Source organism: Mus pahari, chromosome 18 (genome assembly GCF_900095145.1).
Source record: "Mus pahari chromosome 18, PAHARI_EIJ_v1.1, whole genome shotgun sequence".
In the NCBI taxonomy this organism is placed as follows: domain Eukaryota; kingdom Metazoa; phylum Chordata; class Mammalia; order Rodentia; family Muridae; genus Mus; species Mus pahari.
This window is the reverse complement of record NC_034607.1, coordinates 38,124,704-38,149,552: the sequence shown is the minus strand read 5'-3', so window position 1 is coordinate 38,149,552 and position 24,849 is coordinate 38,124,704. Positions and strand designations below refer to the sequence as shown.

The 24,849-nt window shown below is 44.1% G+C and overlaps 1 protein-coding gene and 1 pseudogene across 3 annotated transcripts in view; both read right to left on the bottom strand.

The window, feature by feature from the left end:
- Clip4 (CAP-Gly domain containing linker protein family member 4) overlaps positions 1-21,812 on the bottom strand; it is an 81,605-nt gene extending 59,793 nt beyond the window's left edge. Inside the window, exon 1 of one of the 2 annotated variants that reach the window (XM_021217769.2) lies at positions 21,592-21,812. The gene's annotated coding sequence lies outside the window, so the exon portion shown is untranslated. Of the gene's footprint in view, positions 1-6,549; positions 6,674-21,591 lie in introns of those variants that run through there. The other variant, XM_029531389.1, reaches the window with a different exon arrangement.
- On the bottom strand, positions 18,501-20,770 carry LOC110335492 (annotated as a pseudogene). Its single transcript, XR_002381174.2, has 3 exons — positions 20,686-20,770; positions 20,033-20,124; positions 18,501-19,449 (listed from the first exon to the last, which is right to left on the bottom strand). The product of XR_002381174.2 is annotated as a grpE protein homolog 2, mitochondrial pseudogene (transcript).
- Positions 21,813-24,849: the final 3,037 nt, after the last annotated feature.

The following is a 24,849-nucleotide window of genomic DNA, read 5'->3' as shown; positions in this document are numbered from 1 at the left end:
GTTGTTTAAGAACTATGCATCACTTCCTACCATCCTAGGTACCATCAGCAGTTGTTTAAGAACTATGCATCACTTCCTATCATCCTAGGTACCATGGCAGCCCAGGTATTGTCACAGTACAAAGCTAGCTTGGGAAACATAAATTATATTTACTTTTTTAAAATTAATTTCATGCTAAGAGACGAAAACCTGGTTACAAGGCTGAGCTAATCCAAAATGGGCAGCATTAAAGGATACAATGTCCCCATCACCTGACCTTAGTTAACGCTCATAAAGCAACCCAGGTTCCACCAGCCCCCATTGGAGCCCATGCCTCCATTTTGCATATTGCTATTATTTTATGATATCCCAGAAAACACTTGAAAATTAATCATTTCACTTTCATAAATGTAAGAGATTACTGAGACTGGTCCACTTAGCAATGTGGGATCTCTTTACTCCATCTTGACTGGAGGAAGTCTGTAACCTTAAAAGATATCAACTCAAAATATCCTCTTTCAGAAAACATCAGTATGTAAAAGAAATTTATTCTAAATTAGGCCTGTTTTATACCCAGTCTGTATCTCAGAAATTATGTAGAAAGCAAAGAAAATGTTAAGTGAAGCTCAACTATAGAGCTAAAAGCTTAGTTTCTTTTTATTCTGTTCTAAAATATTATGAATCACTTTTATTTTTAGATAGAAGCAAGACCAAATGATTTTAGAATATATTCAATACAAGAAAAAAAAAAAAAGGTAACTAGTAGCTTAATCTAGGAGGAATCTACCATAGTATGATTCTGCATGTGCTTTCTAACATTTGCAGAATGAACATATGCTGGCTAGTTTTAAGTCAGTTTGAAAAAAAAAAAAAAAGTCTTTTGGGAAGGACATTCAATTGAGAAAATGCCTCTACCAGACTGGTCTGTAGGCAAGCCTGTGGTGCATTTTCTTGATTGATGAGTGATGGGAGGGTCCAGCTCATGCTGGGTAGCACCATCCCTGGGCTGGTGGTCCTGAGTTCTATAAGAAAGCAAGCTGAGCAAGCCATGGGGAGCAAGTCAGTAAGCAGCATACTCCCACACTTCTACCTTAGCTCCTGCCTCCAGATTCCTGCCTGACTTCCATGGATGATGGGCTTAAGAACCACAAGATGAAATAACCCTTTCTTTGCCAAGTTGTTTTTGATCATGATGTTTTATCACAGCAACAGAAACACTAACTGAGACACGTCTTAACTAACAGGATCACCTTTACCAGCCCACTCAGCTCCAGGGAAAGAGTTACTTGGAACTAACTGGTTTCCTTCCCACTTAACTCAGACTTTTCCTCTGGGAGCAGGAGCCAGCAGGAACAGTAGGCTTTCTTATGTCTTAAAGATTATATACACGTATTTGCACAGGCATGTTATACTCTGAACAAACTAACCTGGTTCTTACTATATTAAAGGAATCCCAATTTTTTTTTGGGGGGGGGTAAGTAGTCCTGAAATTACTTGCTACCCAGTACATGGAATCTTTTGACATTAACCTTGCCACATAAACAGGAATGACAAAAGATTAGAGCTAAATAACAGTGCTGATCTTCGTTATCAAGGCCCAATACGAAGGTACCAGCACCACCAAGATACCTTCTTTCTACATGTCACATTCCTTCCCCACCCCCAGTCTACGGGTTTCTACTTGCAGACCCGTTTTCTTGGTAATAAATCTGGGTAAATATTCTCCACAGTAGGTAGGAAGTTCCCTTTAGAGCCCAAAACAAAAACATAACTTAATAAACCTCCATTATGGTTACCATACAAAAGGCCCTGTTCTCGATGCTTCAGAGATTACAAAAGTGAGTGGCCGTGGGTCTCGGGTAGTTTATGTTTTTAAAATGAAATATCATTGATGAGCATTAGGTTTTGAAATGGAAGAGAATGTGTTCCCATCCGTGAGCACCAGGAAGTTGTGCCACTGGAGCTTCAAAGAATCAGAGCATATCCTGGGCTGAGCCTCAGAAGAAACAAACACAAAACAAAAACAAACGACCTGCGGTAGGGTACGTTAGCTGGAAGGGCAGGCAGATGTAAGGCTAACTCTGTTTGGGGTTTATAGTGGTTTGGGTTGGTTGGTTGGTTGGTTGGTTTTCTGTTTGGTTGTTTTGTTTATTTAGTTGGTTGTTTTTGTTTGGTTGGTTGGTTTGTTGGTTGGCTAGTTGTCTAGTTGTCTGGTTTTTTTGTTTGGTTGTTTGTTTATTCAGTTGGCTGGTTGGTTGGTGTTTTGTTTTGTTGTTGTTTTGGGGTTTTTTGAGGAGGAGACAGCTACTCTCTCGTTCTTAACTGGCAAAGCAAACAAACAAAACCATTTGATTCCATAAGCACCAGGACACACCAAGAGACAGGCGTGCATCAAGTAGTGTTGGGGAAGAGCAATCACACTGTAACCACACTTTGGGGACTTGTTTTCTTTACTCTTAATTTGTCAGCAAAGTGATAAAACAAAATTGCTTACCACGCTCCCCAGAGCACCTTTCATTTCTTGCAGATTGCCAAGACCCTTAAAGATTAGAACTGCATGTGAGACTGGAAGGAGAGCTCAGTAGGTAAATCTGAGCAAGTGCCAGGATTGGAGTTCTGACACCACACATGCACGCACACGCACACACACACACACACACACACAAACCCTCACAACCCACACTGAAGTGGGGAGGGTACAGTGACCCGCCTGTAATAACAACACTTGGAAGGTGAAAACACAAATACCCCAAACCAGGATGGATCCCTAGACCAGACAAATCAAAATCTCAGGGTTCAGCAAGGGAATCCCTTGGTGAGCTGCCTTGGTAAAAAAAGTGGACAAGCACGGAGGAAGACAGCTGACATCAACCTCTGGCCTGGACACACACATGTGGGCATGCACACATATGTACACACACATAACAATAACAGCTACATCTTACACCACTGTCAGCTACCACAAGAACAGGACTAGCATCTTGCACACACGTAATAAACATTGAAATTCCAGATCCATGGTAGAAAGATAGTTCACATAAGACACGGAATCTACTTCATGACACTTCAAGACCAGAGAAGCTACAGTATCATGGAACCTGCATGAGGAACATTACTTATATTTTTGCATCTTAATAATTTTCCTGGTCCCATTTCTTGACCTTCTTGGAAAAACAAAAAAAGAGAGAAAGAAAAAAGAAAAGCTCTTTCATTTCACCACAAATTACACACTCTACAAGCTTCCACACTCTGAGAATGCTTCCCAGAGGCAGTTTCTAGATTTAAAGGGCTATGGCACCTGCAACCTTGGTCAAGTGTAGAGATGTACCAATCTGAGTCAAGTAGGAATTTTTTTCCAAAATCTCCTTGGAGTAACTGATGAGAGCTGTTCTAAAAGGATCATCCCGGATTAACTGGGTACAACCCCTTCTAATAGCTTCAATCACTGGGACTAAATTCTCCAGACTTTCAGGTGCATGGGAATCCTATCTTACTCCATTAACTCAAACCACTTCAGAGTAAAAGCATACGGTCGTGCCTCCAACCACTCATGCTTCTCCAAGGAGCCTGATCCTGCCTTGACACGGAATATCAGACACCTGCCCTCAAGGAGTTCCATCATGATTCCAATAAATATTGTTTCTCATTAAGTCCTAAGCTGTGTGTTCCAAAGATAAGAGTTAGACACTCGCCCTCCTATAGATATTAGCCCAGGACTAGGTAGCCACCAGAAAGCACAAATACTGTACAGTTAGTACTCTGCCTGACAAGAGCTAGGTACAATGCAGACAACGAGATAAGACAGCCTAGGATTTCTAAGGATCTCTGATCATTAGGGGTTGGATGACCACCTAGGACATGTGGCTAGCTACATGTGGCTTTTAAATTATCAGCTGGTCTTGCTCGGAGTTTCTTAATACTGAGGGCTGGGAAGGGGGTGACACACAATTAAATATGGAATGTCACATACACACACAAAAAAATGGCAATCAGAAATAATTCAGGTTTCCAAATGCACAGTCACCTAAAATTAATACAAACTCAAATGCATACTGTATCTGGGGTATTTCAGTCAGTGCTTACAGCATTATCATGTGACCTCACTGCGGCCTTGGTTCTGATCACACAGTGTTCACTGAACACGTGGACATGCCATTCAGTGCCATCTGATACTGCCTGAAATAGCTCCACCCAGAAGCAAGACCAGGTGTATGATGTCATGGGTTGCAGTGTTTTTACAAAGTATTCTGCTCTTACAGAAATGTAATGCTTTAATTACAGAAAACAAAGACTTTTAATATGTTTCCATTGTTGTTCCTTGGCGTGTAAGCATCAAATTAGCATATTTTAGAATTAGATTTTGTTCCAATGTTGATTTCACTAATTGTTGTTTGTGTTCTAAATTTATAAAAAAAAAAAAAAAGTCACTAGCTGGGCATGGTAGCACATGTCTTTAGTCCCAGTACTTAAGACAGAGGCAAGCAGATCCCAATGTGTTCAAAGTTAGCCTGGTCTACATAGTGAGTTCCAGGACAGCCAGAGCTATACAGTGAGACCTTGCCAAATAAATAAATAACTTCTTAAAAAATTTAAAATTCATTGACACTCACAAGATGGCTCAGCAGTTAGGAGCACTGCCTACCAGGTTGGGTTCCGACCACCTACATGACAACTCCAGTTCCAGAGGACCCAACACCCTCTTCTGGATTCTATAAGCACCAGGCACATTCACGCATGCAGGCATAACATTCATGCATATAAATTAAAAATAATTTTTTAAACGCATAAATTAATTCTGGTTTTAGATTAAGACAGAATTTCCAACAACTTCTGAAAGGGTCCTAAATATACATGCATGTATTTGTGTATATTTATAATATTTTCTATTTATATTCATATCAAACAGCACTGTCAGCACTACAGATCAGTTCTATAAAATATTGAAGATGTTCCATATCCTGTAGTACCAAATGTTCATCCAACTTACATATAAAATTAACGATGAGCAAATGGTCTCTTCAGCATGCAAATTTGTTTTCATCTTTAAGTAGCAACATCATATGTGTACACCTTTTGTTTCGAGATAAATATATGATTTCTTGTCAATAAATGTTTGATTTGTATACTATTGTATATACCTGGGACTGTGTAATAGATAGACCCTGCTTTAGCTCTAGCTGAATGTTCAAAGGGTCAGTCTGCATGTGGCTAACTGGGAGGAGATTTCACCTATGGACATTCCCCTGACCAGCACTGAAGGAAACCAGTCCAGCTCACTCTTCAGAGAACAAACAACTTACAGATGCCTGAAATGAGAAAGTCTGATGTGCCAAGCAAGCTTGCAGCAGCATAATTATAAATAATTAACAGAACAGTGAGACTAAGAGCAGCCAGATGCTTAAAGGGTTTTAGCAGAGAGACAGTGAAGTTGATGCTGTCAGCTCAAGCTCACAAATATGTATTTCAAACCTTCAACTGTTATAAGCCAACTGATACCACTATAATCATCGCTTTTTTAAAAAAGGCCTTGTTGTGGGGATTGTATCTGAGAAACAGGAGAGTGGAAATAAGTCCAAGGAACAATGCACCGTGTACTAAAGCTACAAAAGAGATATAAACACTTTGGTTGTGTCAAGACTCAATCTTTGAGCCTACACAGTGGCTAACAAATGAAAGCACTACCCCCCAAAAATGCATCATATTTATGTTCAAATGCAACCAGGATAGATCTGCAACGGCAAAATGTAGAAAGCTGGAATCCGGCCATTTCCATGTCTCTGCGTCCTACGCCACCCGCTCTTCTGCCCCACGGTCAACTTAAACTGTGCAGCAGGCTCACTGACAAAGGTCAAAGCAAGAGTAGACTGCAACCAAGTATTTGATGAAGGTCTCCACTGAAGAACACACTTCCGAAGAATTTCAAAGGCACTGTTTTACGCGATGCTAAGGTAAAATGCACCCACGGTGTAGCCTGGAACCGGCACCAAGTTACTATCCCACCAAAATAGCATTCTGATACAGGTCAAAACCCTGTCTCAGAGCAGACTTGGAACCCCCAAAGGCCTACCCAGCATCTATCTGGATGATGTGAACCCCCTCATAGCTATAACTAAGAACCGGTTCATCTAATCCTTGCGGTTTCCTCCAGCACGGGACAGGTCTCACCGGGCTCCCACCCTCCTGCAACTTCTCAAGGCGAATTAGTATGAAGGAATCTCCAGAGCAGCAAGGCGAGGCAAAGGCAGTTCAGTTTTGAACACGCGTGCCCACGGGTTTCTTAATGATCTAAGTCGGAAGACGATGCGAGTGAGAACATGATGCGCCCAGCATGTGAGAACCCACCAGGGTGCTCAGCCCCGCGCCTGGGAGATACACCGGGGTTCCGGGGAGTGCGGGCCTCAGCCGGGCACCCATCTCAGCCGGAGAGCAAACGATCCAAACACCCACTTCCCCGCCCGCCGGGCCGCGTCCGGGGAGGCCTCCGGGCACCTCGGTGGGGCCCACACCGCCTCGCGGCTCGGCCTCCCGGCCTCCCGGTCCCCCCGGTCCCCCCAGCGTCCCGCCACCTGCCTGCTCCGGGTCCCCGAGGAGCGCCGGCTGCGGACGCGGGGCGCAGAGACCGGGCGCGCTCCCGCCCTCCCGCAGGGGTCCCGTGGCTGCCGCGGAGCCTCCAGCCGGGCAGCAGCAACCCGCCGCCTTCCACGCCGCGCGCGCCGGAACCGGGCCCCCCACGCGGGTCGGCGCGCGCGCGCAGTGCAGCCGCCCGGGCTGCGCGCAGGCCTCGGCTCTGGGCCCCGCGCACGCGCCTGCGCTCGCTGGCCTCCGGCTTGCGCCCCCTGTGACCCCAACAGGAGGGAGGTCTGGTGGCGGCGGCGGCGACTGCACCTGCTGTGCCCAAACTCACAGTCTGGCGGCCTTTCCCCGGAGCCCCTCCCCCCCCCCCCCCCCCCCCCCCCCCCCCCCCCCCGCCCTGCCACGCACGAATGGGGATCTGTCCAGCGCAGCACAACCAGGCTCTAAAAGGAACCTTGGCTGGCCAGGATGGTGATTTGGGGCTGCAGCCGGCACACCCTCCTCAGGCAAGGTCTTAGTTGTCCCTATTTGGCCTCCCTTGATTCCTAGCATCCTGGGCTGGAAGAGCTCCCACCTACAGCATCTGGTAGACAGAGACCACATCTTACCCATGCATAGGGTAGCCATGCATGGCCTAGGGTAAGATCCATCAGTCAGTTATCTGTTTCCAGGTCCTGCTGTGAAAACCCTTCTCAGTGCCCAGCTGAGCAATTACAAAGGACGTGTGCCAGCCAAGGGAAGAAATGAATAGTCATGGCCCCACTTACACGTTCCTCAGTTTCTGCTCCCTCCTCACCTACCTTATACTTCCCATCTCTTCCATCTTCTCATAACCAGAAAGAAGTGAAATTGACCCTTAGCAGATGTGGGCGCTGGCATTTCTAGTTCTTTCCCATGCTGCATGGTCTTTAATAGGGAGAGTTAAATGTGACTGGCGAGTTTGTAAACTTGAGTTAAGGATGTTGCAGCACAGCCTAGCTCTGCGTGATCAACTGTCACCCTGTTGGTGTTCCTTCCCTATCGTGTGGTAACTAACTTGTTGAGAGACCATATGAATGGATGTCCATCAGCATCTCTGCCAGCCCAGAGGAGGCACACCACACCCCAGCGCACCTTTTTCCATTTAGAACTGTTGGCTCTGGAGGCTAGGAAAACAAACACAAATACTTTCTTCTTGCTACAGTCCTCACAACATTCTCCCACCAAGTGACTCGAAACGGATACTCGTAAGAAGGGACTCGCTAACTCTTAAGGTAGCTTAGACTAGCCTTTGGCAAAAACATCCCTCCTTGGGAGCTAAAATCCAGGGTTGTTTCTGCCATGGATGTTCTCAAGGAATATCTAACTCCAGTTCAAGATAAAACAATGAGCATTCTCTGTCTCTCAGGCTGTTCGTCTATAGCATAGTTGCGGCCCTACTCACCAGCCGGTTGAAGGACTCCTCAGAGTACATCCTGGCTTGTCTTGAGCCTTCTTAAATGAGACGTTCAGAACGGAACCACCTCTGCCTACCTCTTGAGCTTCTACTAACTCAACCCAAGATATCCAAATAGTTGTTTGAGGCGGTCAGAGCACGGTGGAGAACTGGGTGGGGCACAGGGCCAACTAAAACTCAGGGTGCTTATACAGTACTAAATTCCACCCTCCCACACCCCTGGGCAGCTGCCAGGTTCGCTTTCCCTGCAGACTCTGTCTTCATACACTCTTGAGGATGGTAATGTAACACAGAGGCTTATCCCTTGGAGGACTACACACACACACACCCTTTCCCTGTTTTTCTCACACCCAATTCTTGCCTAACCCACCCACCTTCTCAGCTGGCTAAAAGAGAAAGCGATTTGCCATTTGTTGGCTCTAAGTGCCACTGAAATACAGAAACTCATAAGGATCTGTTGTAACAGGAGCTGCTGGTGATATTTCCGAGCCACACAGTTTACTTTTATTGTTTTTTTTTTTTAAAGTAGCCACCAAAATACCACTATTAGTAGGTGATGGGGTGTGGCAAGCTGAGTTGTACTAAGCTATAATGAAGATCTCTGTTAGAACCAGCCAGACTACTGGCTCTTCCTGCTACACCCAACATACACAGTACACAGGCAGATTCCAAGGACAACAGTCACCAAGGAGAGTCTGCCACTCACTTAGTTGTCTTTATTCCAAAACCTGAAACTACTCCTCGGCCATCAGGAACACAAGCCCACACACACACACACCACACATACTTTTTTGCAGCTAGGTCTTGCCAATTAATAACAAGGAAATGGGACAATTCTATAGAGCCAAAATTTGGAGCTTGAACTAGCCCTTGGAATGGCTCGGCACATGGAATAGGATCCATCAAAGGTACTGAGAAGAATATCACCATGAAACAAAGTGCCAAGAGGAGACGGCATCCATCGGTGGTCGGTACCAAAGAGAGCAGAGGAGGCATGGCCAACTGTCCACCATACAGAACACTACCCGTAATGAAATTTGTCTCCACTACAAATGAAGTGGGTGGAACAGAAGATACACTAAGTATCCACTTAGTAAGAAGAACACTAAGTATGAGCTGAAAAGTCTCTCAAGATATTGTTTGGCATCACCTCCATAAAATATCCTTGTAGCGATTAGGGAGGGCCCAGAGATGCCTGAATGAGGAGCAAGGAATCACTCAGAAATTCAGACATTGGTCGTCCTCTCTCTCCGCACATTGGGCAGGGTATCATTCAGAGAGAAGGGAGAGATTCGCTTTCCCAAAGTGAGTACATGAGATAAGGTCTTCTGGGAGAGCCAGGCGGATGGGAATTCAACCAGCAGGGATGCTTACAGCACTTAGCCTAACTCTTCCTCTTCCAAAGTCTTCCTTTCTACTGTATTCACAGGCGACGGGACTCTCTGCCTGGAACACCCAAAAGAAATCAGCACATTGTTAGAAGGAATTGGCTCAGCAAGGCTGTCAAATACAAGACCAGTTTATAAAATCCAACACTTTACGTCAGCAGCAAATAGGAGAGAGACAGTGAGACACATCTCATACTCGCAGCATCGGGGGTTAACCTAACAACTTTTCAGAATTTTATGAAGAAGCTCTTAAAACTCTATTGAAGGACATAAAAAAAAAATGACTGAACAGATGAAGAAATAGGTCATGGTCAGGATGGCTTCACACTGTAAAAATGTCAAGCTGATCACTAGACTCAGTGTTTTGTTAGAACTAAAATTTTAAGGTGTTCAATAAACATAAAATATGTAAGGACAAATAGAACTTTAAATTGGGCAAATTTCTAAAAGCAAGAACAAAAGAAGGAGATTTGCTATACTAGAGATTATGTCTATACTATATCATAATAAAAATAATTGGATGCTGCTCTAGGAATAAACAGAAAAATGACCTAGAAGGTAGGGCTCTGGATAAGCATGTCCTTGGTATACATAAAAGTGGTACCACAGCTAATGATTAGAAAAATACATGAATTATATATAGGACAGAGTTGGTCAAACTTATTTAATAATGGAAACAACAACAACAAAAATCATGGGCCAAATACAAAAAGCAAGGCCGTGAGAACATACAAAGGAAAAGAAAGGGAGGGAGATGCTGTGAATCTGCTGTAAGAATGTATTCCTAACTCACAACTAAAGCACTGGGCTCCTGGGGCACAAGTGAACCTGATATGCTAGAGAGCCTGGGGTCAGTGACAAAGATAGTGGAGGAAATGCTGTAGAACAACTTCATCTGTTCCTATCAGGACATAGGACTAACAAAGAACCATACACATTTGTAAATCCTTACAAAATTCCTCCACTGAGTGGCCATAGGTAACCTCCAATAAAAAAGAAGTGGAGAGACAGCTCAGCAGTCACGAGTGCATTCTGTTCTTGCGGAAGACCTGAGTTTGGTCCCTGCATCCAAGAAAGACCAGCTTACTCTAGCTCCTTCAGATCTTCTGGCCTCAGTGGGTACTGCATGATGCATATACCCAAATGCAGATACACACTTCAAGATACTTTTTTAAAAAGAAAAATGTAAGCTGGGCGTGGTGGCGCACCCTTTTAATCCCAGCACTCAGGAGGCAGAGGCAGGCAGATTTCTGAGTTCGAGGCCAGCCTGGTCTACAAAGTGAGTTCCAGGACAGCCAGTGCTATACAGAGAAACCCTGTCTCAAAAAAACAAAAAAAAAAAAAGAAAGAAAGAAAGAAAGAAAGAAAGAAAGAAAGAAAGAAAGAAAGAAAGAAAGAAAGAAAAATGTAAAGGTGTGATGAATTGAAAGAAGCTATGTGACATGTATAAACATAGCTAGAAATTAGTACCTAAAGCAACAAAAATCAGTCAAAAAACTAATAGAAAACCGAGGAAAGGGTCACAGTAGAGAGTTTACAGGGATATATCTTGGTTTCCTTCCCTGTTGCTGTGACAAAATATTTTGACAAACACAACTTAAGAGGGAAGGAAGTTATTTTAGCTCACAATTCAAAGATCCATCATCCCAGGGAAATCAAGGCAACGGAGCTTAAAGCAGCTGGTCACGTGACATCCCAGTCAGGAAGTGAGAAATGAGTGCTGGCGCTAGCTCTCTTTCTCTATTTTAGAATCTACCACCTGGAGAATGGCTCTGCCCACTGGTAGGTAGGCTCTCCCACATCAGTTAGCATCTTCAAGATAGGCATGCCCTGTAGGTATCCTGTAGGCATGCCCAGAGACCTAGCCAAGCAATTCGAGATGCTATCGGATTGAAGAGTAGGACTCCCTAAGATTGGGCTCTAGGCAAGCCTGAAGAGCATTTTTTGTTTTTAATTGATAATTTATGTGGGAGGGGCCCAGGCCACCATGGTCAGTTCCACCCCTCGGCTGGTGGTCCTGGGTTCTATAAGAAAGCAGGCTGAGCCAGTGAGAAGTGTGAACCAGTAAGCAGCACCCATCCACAGCTTCTGCTTCAGGGCCTGCCTCCTGGTTCCTGCTCTGCTTGAGTTCCTGCCCTCACTGCTTTTGATGATGAACTGTAATATGGAACTGGGAGAGAAATTAACCCTTTCCTCCCCAAGCTACTTTTCAACCTGGCCCCATCACAGCAACAATAACCCCAACTAAGACACACAGGCTATCCAGACTATCCAAAGGAAAGCCCGGAATGGCAAGCAATGAGACGGGCAAGAAATAAAAACAGCCCGGCAGTGATGGCGCACGCCTTTAATCCCAGCACTTGGGAGGCAGAGGCAGGCAGATCTCTGAGTTCTAGGCCAGCCTGGTCTACAGAGTGAGTTCCAGGACAGTCAGGACTGAGAAACCCTGTCTCAGAAAAAGAAGAAAGGAAGAAAGAAAGTAAGAAAGAAAGAAAGAAAGAAAGAAAGAAAGAAAGAAAGAAAGAAAGAAAGAAAGAAAGAAAGAAAGAAAGAAAGAAAAGGAAAGAAAGACAGACATGTTCTCTCTCTCATGTGGGTTCTAGCCTACAATGTATGCATGTATGTGTGTAAATGTACTGTGGGCATAGTATAGGAAAAAGAAGGGTGCCCAAGAAAGAGTGATGTCAGGCCATGAGGAAGGACTGACTGCAGTCGTGAAGATGATATAAAACTAGTTGTTTTTTCTAGTTTTAACTCCTGTGTTTTTTTTTTCAATGTGTGTGTGTGTGTGTGTGTGTGTGTGTGTGTGTGTGTAAGTATGTGTGTCTGTGTGTTGAATTTGTGCATAAAAGTTAAAGTATAAAAGTGATGTATAGAGATAGGCTTTTCCCTGTCAGAGGCAAAAAGGCATAAAGATTATCCCAAATGTTGGCAAGGATATGGAACCTCCTGCACGATTGATGGGTATTTAATGAGAGACACACGCTCTGTAGCACAGGCTAGCAGCACTGAGTGTAGTCAAGACACACTGCAACGTATGCCTCAGAGAATCCCCTAAGGGCTTCTCCCTGGGGTTTCCAGGAAGCCAGTCTTTCACCAGATGATCTACCTTATCTATTTGCCTATATACCATCTCTCTTCCTGATCCCAAGCACTGATTTTTATCTCTGTGCTATATACAGAGATATAGATATGATAGGTAAACATAGATGATATAGATATATCCAAATGCTTCCTCATCATCTACTCTGTGATATGCCCAATATAACACATACAAAATGTAACTCTCCCATGACCTGGCCCATATAGATACTATGTTCTCCCCTTTGCTAACATAGAGATACTATGTTCTCCCCTTTGCTCTCTGGGGTCATCCTGTTTGGATTTGGGTCCCCAAATGAAAAGCCCAATCTCATTTTTTTTTTTTTTTTTTTGGTTTTTCGAGACAGGGTTTCTCTGTGTAGCCCTGGCTGTCCTGGAACTCACTCTGTAGACCAGGCTGGCCTCGAACTCAGAAATTCACCTGCCTCTGCCTCCCAAGTGCTGGGATTAAAGGCGTGCGCCACCACGCCCGGCCCCCAATCTCATTTTTTAAAACATTGATGTCATCCTTTACTGAAGAAACTCACCAAGGCCATGGGAATCCTCATCAGCCTACAGCCACTGAGACCCCAGGCCCTCCTACTGCCTCTCCTTGGCTTTTCCTTTTCTGACCCAACTCCCCTTGCAAGGCTGCACGTGGGGGACCCCTGCTGAAGTAGAGTCTAAACTGGAAAAGCCTCAGTTGGTGCACGCATCCTTTCAGAATTAGTGTTTCTCATTCTGGTTGCATCATTCAAATAGCTGAATGCTTTCTGCAAAGTAAACCTCAGATATTCTTGATTCGGGGTCTCATTTAGACTTTAGATAATCTATAAGTTTATTCTGTCTTTTGTTAGCCTTGGTTCCAAAGAAGAACAAATGACTTTTTTTTTTTTCAAACCCAACTTGTTGCTAACAGGCCCTCTAGCTGGTATCACATCCAACCATTAGATAGCACGACTACTTTTAAAGGCCAGACTTGTAAGACAAATAAAGAAAGGCCTGGACCAAGGGAGTGTTTCAAAGCATTGGGGTCAGAACTGACCCTGTGACACAAGGACATTTGTTTTCAGCGTCTGGCGAGATGGGTTAGGTAAAAAGCAACCTTCCACACAGATGGGCCCTGAGCTCAAATCTCCTGTGACAGTGTAGGCCTGTAACCCCAGCACTGGGGCAGATACAGGGAAATTCCTGAGGTTCCCTGGCCAGCCATCCTTGTTGAAACCAGTGAGTTCCAGGTTCAGTGAGAGACCCAGTCTCAAAAAACAAGGTGGAGAGTGACTGAGAAAGACACCCAACATTGACCTCTGGTCTCTATGCTCACCCTCATGCATGTACACATACAAACACACACACACACACACACACACACACACACACACACACACACACACACTTGTGAACACAAACACAAACATGAATACCTAGGCACAAGAACTACATTTTTCACACCAGTTACTTAAATTTCTAGTCACCAAGATACCCGTAGAACCATCTCTGGCACACATAAATAGCATCAAACTACTTCCCATGAGAATTTTAGTTCAATGATCCTCTCTTTCCCGTTGGAACTGACATTAGCAAAATCTCTTCATATAGCCATCATTTTACAGAAAAGGCAAAGCACGAAGAAATATCATTAAAAAAAAAAAACATGCAATCAAACAAACACATATTTGGGAACTTCTACAGAACAATGAACTCATTCCTACAAACAGCAAAAGAGCTCAGAGAAACTGCCACAAACCAGAACAGTTCAGAGTCCTTATCCACGGCCTACAGTGTGCAGATCTTGTTTAAATTCAAATAAACACATGTTAAAAAGGAATTTTTTTTTTTTTTTTTTTTTTTTTTTTTTTATTTTTATTTTTTTTTGTTATATGAATGAAGATCTGAATTAAAATCACTCTGTAGACCAGGCTGGCCTCGAACTCAGAAANCACTCTGTAGACCAGGCTGGCCTCGAACTCAGAAATCCGCCTGCCTCTGCCTCCCAAGTGCTGGGATTAAAGGCATGTGCCACCACTGCCCAGCTAAAAAGAAATTCTTGAGCCAGGCATATGCCTCATGTCTGTAATCTTAGCACGAGGGAGGAGGAGAATTTCTATGAGTTTCAAGCCAGCCTGGGCTACATAAGGAGTACCACATCATCCTACACTACCATGTGAGAGACACAAAAAAAAAAAAAAAAGGAAGGAAAGAATATTCATAGGACCAGTAGAGGAAATTTAACCCAATGTGGATATTAAATTGTATCAATAATTTTTATAATTCTGATATTTATGATCATATTGCAATTATATATTTTTACTTTAAAAATCTTTATTAAACAGTCATGGAAAATAGAATAAAATGTCTCCTGCCTGAGATTGCTTTAAGGTATTTCATTAGCAATAAGTGTATGGTAGGGAAGAGAGATGAACAATACAGATAAATAATAATAACTAATGCTGAATGATGACTGAGTGGGTCCTCCTTTCTTCTTTTGCATGAACTCGGAAACATAAAATATATAAAATACACTAAAAACATTTTGCTGCATTTTGTTGTTGTTTTGTTGTTGTTGTTGTTGTTTTGTTTCAAAGGAGCTCTAAGAGGGCAGGAATTTTATTGGACCTCTGTCACTGCTATATCACAAATACCCCAAGTAGTCTCTGGAATAGAACAAATTCGGGAAATATGAGCTGGCAGAAGGGACCAGGCTGTTCACCCCAGTCAGGTTAGACTATCCCATCCAAGGCAGTGGTTCTCAGCCTTCTTTATGCCATGACTCTTTAGCACCGTTCCTCATGTTGTGAGCCCCCACAATGGTAAAATTATTTTGGGGGTTACTTCATAACTGTAATTTGGCTGCTATTATGACCATAATGTAAATATGTGATATGCAAGATACCTGATAGCAACCCCTGTGAAAGAGTCATTCAGCCCCAAAGGGTCCACGACCCACAGACTGAGAACCACTGATCCCGGGGTTTTAGAAGGCTTAATGAATGCTAGCCTTCCTTTCACAGGCACGCTTGCCTGTGTATCGCCAAAGCTGTCTTTTCGTCAGTTGCTTACAAACCAGTGCAGTCTCACCCTAGGTCATGATAAACCATAATGGCTTTAATAACATTGTGATTAGGAGTTGAGAGACTATCAGGACAGGCCCCCTCCCCTACTGGAGCTGCACCGGGGTATGTACCTGTCAACAAGTATCCAATGAGTCACCTAACCAAAGAAAGCCAGGGACAGACCAATGAGCTGGTTCTGAGTCACGAGAAAGGCTCCTTTGTGACAAAAAAAAAAAAAAAAAAATTGATGATGAGAGTGATCCTGGCATCTCTCATCCAAGCATATTTGAGACTGCAGGGCATAGTCAGGAGAAAAAGAAATGTGAACAGTTTTTTTTAGATTCATGTGGAGTTCTACCAAGAGTAAGACGTTCTTATACTCTGAGCTTTTAAAGGTCCACAAAAAATATAGTGTGCAATATTTTTTTTTCATATCAAGATAACCGGAGCCTTAAGACCCTGAATAGCACTTAGAAGAGCAACTAAATTATACCTGGGTCCAGCAAATGACTAGATTTATGTTTAGGACCTCCTCCTCCAAGGACAGGGGGACCCTGTGACCAGGTATAACTTAGGTCACTCTAGTTTTCCAGTAAAGAAGAAACATAGGTCATTGTGGGCAGCCCGAACAGAACCCGAGGATCATCTCTCACCAGCTCCGCAATCCCCATCTTTCTTCTTAACACCCCTGAGCCTCAGTTTGCTTCTTTGTAAAATAAGGTAAGTGGTCCCTGCCTCCTGCTGTGGTTTACTAGTCACAGGCCTGACTCAAAGTTATTATGTTTAAATGCACAGTCATCCAAAGACATAAGCAATGGACAAGAAACCCAGACACCTACCAAAGAAATGGGGCTAGCACTCAGGGTTTTCCAAGGACTTTCCACACTGTAGACTGATGTGGTCAGGAAAGGCTTCAGACATCCTGAGCTCATAAGAAGCGTGACGAGATGTAGTTAGGCAGATGAGGAGCAAGCTGTCCTGGGGACTTTGTATATGCCGTGGGTTGTGGTCTTTATATGCCTTTAGACCTTTATGCATTAAATATCACTCAGGTTTCAATCCTTCAGTTGGAGAAATTCAAGTATAGAATGGGGCTTGCTACATTTTTCCCACTCTTGATCCCTTTCACCTCCACATTCAATGAAGACAACCCGTGTGGAGCCATAGACCCAGTTTTTTAAAAAATTGACTGGGGAGGAATGAGACAACTTGCCCAAGACCACACACTAGGAAGCAGAACCAGGATTTGAAACCTGGACCACCTTGATCCAGAGGTTAAACTTTTTTCGAAGATGTATTTATTTTTTTTTGTTTTATGTACGTGAGTGTTTTGTCTGTGTGTATGTATGGATCTGAACTACGTGTGTCAGAGGTCAGAATAGCATCACATCCCCCCTGGGACTGGAGTTATCGGTGATTGTGAGCCACCATGTGGATACTAGGAGCTAAATTCTGGTCCCATCCAAGAACAGCAAGTGCCCTTAACCTCTGAGGTGTCTCTCCAGCCCCCAGAGATTGAACTTGTAAACATAATACTTTGTGAGAGAAAGCTTGAAGATGGGAACAAAAGTTCAAAACGTATTTAAGGTATAGAAGAGCCGTGGTCCATTCTGACTGTTTTTAGTGACTAATGCGGACTACGGGCTTATACACTAGTGATTTGTCTCCGGCCTGGAGGCTGGCAATCCGGAGACAGCACCAATGGATTCTGAGTCTGGCCAGGACCTTCTTCCTAGTTTATAGGTGAGCACCTTCTTCATTGTGTCGTTACCTGATGGAAATGGAAGTGAACTTCTTACAAATGCACAAAATGCTAAAAAGTATCACCCCCGAAGAACTCCCGCCTGCAGATTAGATATTAACACCAAAACATGAGGGGAATCCCAACCCTCAAGCCAGGAGTCTCGCTAGAGCAGACCTAAAAGTGGGAAACTGTGAGATGGGCTAGATTGGCCTTGAATGTCACATTAACAGCCCGAGACACTGTCCCATAGGGTCAAGGAAAAGTCACCACAAGTTTCCAGTGAAGGAAAGAGTGGGGACTATCGGCTCTGTTCTGACTTTCTCTCTGCCCCCTGTACGCGTTACACACAATAAAGAAAAGACAACAATTGTTACAAGCACCCCAAGAAATCTAAGCATTCTGAAGGAAAATTTAGCAGCTGAAAATAAAGTTGCCTTGAGATCCCAGGACTTTGCTAGCTCAGACTTTTAAGAATAAATAGATTTTACAAATGATTTCTGCCCAGACAGCTTAGCTTTCATATAAAATGTATCATCAGTGACAACATTCATTCAAAATCAAGTTGAGATAAGATGGCCTGATGTCCTAGGGGGCTGGATCTCTGTTGTTCTGTTTCCCATCACCTCACTAACTACTTGGCAGTATAACAAGAAGGCCCACATTACCATCTTAACTGCTGGCCATTATATAACGATATACTAGTATATAATCTTTGAGAATGCTCCCATTGGATGAAAGCTTAGTCCTGAAAAGAAGGAACAGCTGTACCACTCGCCAGAATGATATTTTTTTTTCTTCACCTTAATATTTTGTTTTTATTTTTGAATTGACAGCCATCATGCCTGGCCCCAAAAGTCTATTTCTCCAACTTGAGATGTATGGAGGCATTTGGTCTCCCTGGAATTGAGATGTATTGTCAAGGCAACCAGGGCTTGCCTGTTCTTAGACTTGAGACCAGTTTAATAATAAATATATTCACCTTACCAACAAGAAAGGAAGACTGGCCTGACCCTTTAGCCCTTCAAAAAGGGACCAGAAAGGGGTGGGAGTATGACCCTGGCAAGGACTACAAACATGAGATATGACTGGAAAAAGTGAAATAAAAAAGGAGTCTTAGGAAATCTCTCTACACACCAGCCCAAATGACCTAAACTTATACAAGGGTAAGGCATCGTCATCTATGTACCTAAGCATCAAACCAATCCCTACCATTTCCCTCTCCCCAAAATACAAGACACAAGGCGCAGCACTAATTCCAGCAGTTAGATGAAAACACAGGCGAGAAGAGTTTGGATTCAATCATCAGAGTACCAATTTAAATGATTTTTGTAAACATTTTGATAAAGGCCACATGACACTTGTCATATTGCTCAAATACCTAGTGGCAGGACTCCCAATGAGACCAAACAGGTCACATAAACCCAATAAGACACTGTAGAGATATAGCCAAAGTGACTAAATCAGAAACGGAGCACACAAAGGACCTCATGTACAATACAAACCAGCTTAATAAATAAAGGAGACATAGGTGCCTGACTCTGGGAGAGGGTTCGGGTCCAATGACCTGTTCAGAGTCTTCTCTGAGACTCCACTGCCACTTCCACTTGCGCAAGTCTAATGGTGCGGCTATGAAGTTTGTAGCCATCTTGCCGAACTAATGCCACGGTGGCAGGCTGCACCCCAACACCTGCTGGCATGTGACAGATGAGTTCATGCTCATGAGGGTCGTATTTGTCACCGATGGATGTCATTTTCTCTAGGCCACGCTTGGTCAACACGCTTTGCAGCTTTGCTTCCAGCAGGGACAGCCCTTGGAAGAATTTTTTCCAGAGTAAGCTTGTGGTCCTCAGGGTCAGCTCCTTCTGAAAAGCACTTGGCAGTCTTCTCCAAAACGTCTGCCACCTCCTCCTGGTCCTTACAGAAGCCCTGGATTCCATATATCTTCGCATCTTCCACACATCTCTGGGTTCTTCTCCCTATGTTTTCCCAATCAGCGACAGGCTCTCTGGTATCTCGGTGTTAAATCCTGGACTTCTTTTTCCAGTTTAACAGCTTTTAGCCTTAAGGCCTGTTCAGCAAGGGAGGGTCCTCAGAACTGCAGTCTTCCCCAGCCGTTCTTTGGGAGGCCATGCTGAATGGCAGAGCCATCCCCATGCTCTCTGACACAGCCCCCAAGGTCAGGAGGTGCTGCAGGCGCTGCTCCGCCGTGTTTCAGAGTAGAGCCCAGAGTGATGATGCTCTATCCTTCAACATGACAGGGGGCCTGCTGCCCCCGCTAGGTACCCTGCTCCATGTGGTACCCACACTTATGCCTCTCCAGCCTCACCCAAGCCCTAACCCAGACTTTCCAGCAGGGATCCACTTAAGTTCAGCGTATCAGTGAGATGCCACACACCTGCTAGGGACTCGTATTTTCGCCAGTTCAGAGGTGCTGCTGCTGGCAGGAATGGTGGCGCATCTTTGCAAGTCACATCCAGTGACGGTGTACAAACCCATAGGGCCCTGCTGTGAGGTCATCGGCCAAGCTCAGGTCTCAGCTGCAGGGGCAAATGACAACCACTAAGCACCCTCATCTGCAGAACCCTCAGCCCAGAAACCCCAAGGGGGCCCAGAACAAAACGGAAAAAAAAAAAAAAAAAACAGAAAAGCCAACACAGTATTTAGAAAAAAAAAATAATAAACTTGAAGAACTGACACGGCCCAGCTTTAATTTTTTAGTATAAAACTACAGTAATTATGACACTGTGGAAGAGGAAAAATAGGTCAAATAATATCTCACAATCACACGAACGCCAGTGTTGTAATCACCGAGCCTTTGGCAAAGGAGTACAGGCAATTCAACAGCAAGAAAATGATAGTTCCGCAGCACACCTTCCACAAAAGTTAGCTATCAATCGAGCATGGAAATAAATTAAATCTCAAAGCCATACAACTTCCAGAGGACACCAGAGAAAAATCTAGGTGGCAGTGGACTCAATAACTTTTTAGATGCAATATCAAAGACACAAGCCATCTCTCTCTCTCTCTCTCTCTCTCCCCCTCATAAACATACACACACACACACATACACACACACACACACACACACACACACACAAAGAACTAAGTAAAATTTAAAGGCTATATTAAGACAATGAAAACACAAGCCAAAAAAAAACCAGGAGAAAACCTTCCCGAAGTCTGTACCTGACGTTATCCAAAAGAACTCAACAATAAGAAAACTCAAATTCTTTAAATGAGCAAGAGAACTGAATAGACACCTCACTGAAGAAGAAACGCGAATGGCCGGTCAGCATATGAGCAGACATCGTACGTCATGAGGGGACTGAAAACAGGAATGAGAGGCCACTATGCATCTATTAGAAGGGTTAAAACTCCAAACCCTAACAAAGGCCGATGAGTATGGAAGATGGAGAAACTCTCATTCATTACCTGAGGCGGCAGCAAAATGATACTCACACTTCATGGTACGGGCTGGCTGTTTCTTAACAGTCTGACGCTGTGGGCCAGCAACCATACTCGTAGGCATTTGCCCACGTGATTTACAAATCTATTCACATAGACACACACATAACTGAAACCAAATATTGGAGCAACTAGGGCATCCTCTGCCTTGAGTGGGTGAGTGGATAAACTGTGAAAAAAAACACAATATTTAGCAACAGTGAGTAATTAGCTATTGAGCCACAAAAAACACAAGGGGTGGGGGGTTACTACTTGAGTGAAGATCGGTCAGAGAGAGATGTCACCTGACTCTTACTGCATGTCTTCAGCTGTATGGCATCCAGTTAGCGTGGGCAGTAGTGATGAGGGTAACTCCCTTCTAACTGGCATCGTGGGAAGTTGTGGCAGAAACACGCTCAGTGGTTCTCGGGACCAGGGAAGAGAGGATGGGTGAGTGGGTTGCTAGGGATCTGAGGAACAAGAACACTGTTCTGATACTGTAATGGCGAAGACATCATACATTTGTTAAAAAGCAGATGGCTTACCTCGTGATAGGTTAACCATAAATGACGAGCCTTCTTTAACAATAATGTATCAGCAATTTCAACAATTACAAAAAGAGAGACTAGACCGAGCAGTAATTCCAGTACTCTGCCCAGGTTTGGAGCACCCTCCTTACTTCCTGATCATGTAGTGTAGTTTTAAAAAGATGTATTTCTTTGACATGTGTCTACCCGGCCAGGTGGTGTGTGCATTCAATTAGGATGGCCCGTTTGCACTTGTCTGAGATTGTCCGGTGCGCTCTGCCTAATCCGGGTTCTCCACCTCCGCCTTGACAGAAATGAGTTCCACTGGAGGTCTGAGGAGACACATTTCTTTTATAATACGACTTACCCAAATCATGTGACTGTCTTCTCAATGTCAAAAAATTTTTCAGTTCCTCAGCAGCCTTCCTCAGCAGAGTACAAATTGCTTAGCGTGTTAGTTGGGGATGTATGGAAACGCGTGTTTTCATAATGGGCTCCCTCGGGCCTTAGGTAGATACCAGTTCCAGAAAGCCACGGTGGTAATGGCAGGCTTTGGCTTGCCTCCCTTTGGTGGAGTGCCCTTTGAGTGCCCCAGCCAGCCTGGTCACCACAGGCAACCAGTGCATAACAATGACATGCCTTGGCGCTACAGAGATTTAAAGGGCCAGGTGCTAATTAGGACCCTTACCCTAGTGCTTAGCCAAAGCGATGGGGGACCCCAGTAAAGGCCTACAAGCCCTTCATTTCACAACAGGGGAGAAGCTCAGGTGCTTTACCTAACCCTTTCAAAGTGTCTGTCAAGTTACCAAAGAGATGAATCACCCTGACTTCCACTCAGGCAGCAGTTTCCCTCCTTAGCAGCTTCTCTGAATGCCTGAAACTTCTTCAGGTGAGACAAAGCTTTGTGGAATTCCCTACACAGAACTCAGGCTGCAGCCATCTATTTAAGTACCTGAGTCCCTTCAACTATGTGTGGTTACTACCAGGGCCCACCTTTGGAAAAACAAAACAACTGGGTTTTTTTGGTCCAACTGGTCACATCACCCAAAACTAAGTTCCTTTGATTAATGAGACACATGGCACCCCAGTGTTTCAAAGCTGTGCCCTGTGTTGTGCTCTGAGGAACAGGGCAGAGAAATGGACATCAGTGACTCTCCTTTGAGTTTCTTTCCAGCAAACAGAGAAGCCACACTCATGCTCGGAATGACAATGCCAGCCCCAGAGTTGGCAAGTTGTGGCAAGTCTCTGGGAAAATAAAGTCTAGCTTTCAGATGGAAATCACCTGTACCTGACACCACACAGTACACAGTACACAGCTCTACACACTTAACTGTAAGCTTTTTGGACCCAACTGTCACTGTGGTATCTAGAAGGATGCGCCCCTCCCCCAGTCCACCTCTTTCCCTCCAGAAGAGACCTCTTCCAGTTATCAGGACAATACATCTATTTTTAAACTAAGGTGTTCAGCTAATGAAAAAACAGAACATTGAGGGACAAGACATTGTCCCTCAGTCTGGTATATCAACATTGACTAAGACATTGTCCCTCGGTCTGGTGTATCAAGGTGAGGGAAGCCTTCAAGCTTCTGGAACCTTCTGCAAATGGCTAGAAGCTACAGGGATCACAGTTCCTATTAAAATAATGTCACTGACTATAATAGATCAGAGGCTCAACATAGCAAGCTGCCCCGTCCTTCCCGCTTTCTATCCAAAGGTGACTTCTCAGGTATCGTGAACTCAATAAAAGTATTTACCTTAGCAGTGACTATTGCTCGCTTTAAACAGAACAACTGCCCTTTGGTATCCAGAACTTTTTATTGATTATCACTTTCCACATCAATAGGGATTACCATTCATAATGAAGAATCTGAGAGTTGAAAGACTTTGAAACACATCCAGAACTTTTCCTAGAGCAGGAAAATCAAGTAAAAAACAAACAAACAAACAAAAAACCTGACAAGCCTTCTCATATGGGGCCTCAGACTTGTCTATAAAAGAAAACTATTCGCTTCATTCCACAGATATTCTATCCCTCCCCCTAATCCATGCAGGTAGCATGGGATTGTCCCACAACTGTTGCCTAAGCATCGGCCAAAAGACCACAGAAGATGTAATCAGAGGAGAGTTTACAAAAGGCATGATTTTCAGGTCCGTGGGCAGTGCTTTAGGACACTCCCCACGGGAAAGAGAAGTTTAACAGGCACGTTTCTGTACTGAGCTAAACCCAGAGAGAGCAAGAGTCCAGGGGAGCTGCATAAACGTGTGGAGAAGGCCGCCTGACAGGAACTATGATGGTCCAAGGGTCTGCAACAAAACTATGGTGCCAGGACTGGAAGATGGGAGACTAGCCAAGCTCACTCTCCATCCATCCTCCCTCTGTGGTCCTGCCTGCCAAAGCCTAATTAAAAGCCTGAGTCCTCTGTGTGTGTCACACCCGCAGGGATCCATGCCTAGGTCTCAGCAGTGTTGAGCAGAGGTGTGAAGGATAGGGTGACACAGGATTCCAACACTACTGGGGACTTCATATTTTCTTCGTGTTGATCATAGGCTATATTCTGGACCGGGCCCCTGAAAACTTGGAAAGAAAGAAGTATTTTCTACCTCTCAAGACTTGACTCTGATTTCTGATATAAAGGAAAGGTTTTGAACAGAAATTCAAATTCACTTCATCATGACATCTAATGATGAGGCACTACACTGACCTTCTGAGTTACAGCTGCGGATCAGGTAATAATTTGGGAGAACTGCCCATAATGATCTGCCGGTCTGTGCTTAAGATCATACCGACACCTGGCTGCCTGTAATTATTGGAGCCAACACAAATTTCACAGCTACTGACTTGAGTGTGCAAAAATGTAATTTTCTCTATTCTCCTGTAATTGAGTGTAATTTCTTCCCTGCGCCTCTGTTCTGCCTCAAAGCAGAGAAAATTGAATCTAGCCAGTTTCAGATAAACGCATTCAGATACAGTCATGTCTTAGTCAATCCAAGTTTATAATTCAGTCACAATTAAGTTGGAAATTCTCTTTTTCTTTCTTCTCTGGAATTCAGTCTAAGCTCCTAGGGGCTTATATAATGGGTCCCCTTCTTGGTGTCAATTTGCACTGTCTGCATCGGAGGGTCACAGATGTCAGGTGTTCCCCCTTAGGAGAAAGAAGCAGGAGGATTACTTCCGAATTTCAGGTCAGCCTGGGCTCTAATAAACTTGAAATAAATTGTCCCCAGGAGAGCCAGTACTGTGTACAATGAATATACACAGATAATAAAAAGATACAGTGGTGGTATGAAGTTTTGGAAGTTAATACACGTGCTTAGGATTGATGGTATACTTGACTTGATAGAAACTCTATGTGGTACTAAGCCTGCTGTATTTATGGGGGATCAAAACTAAAGTTTTAAGGAATTATAGAAAGAGTCAGCTGTAACTATACTTTCTGAAAATAAACAACCTTCCCTTGCTCTTTCTCTTTTTCCTCTCTTCCCTCTTTGTCCCTTCTCTCCCCATCCCCTCCCCCTCTCTCTCCAGGTGCTCATGGCCAACCTCTCCTCCTCCTCCTCTTCCTCTTCCTCCTCCTCCTCCTCCTCCTCCTCCTCCTCCTTCTCTCTCTCTCTTTCCCTCTCCCTCT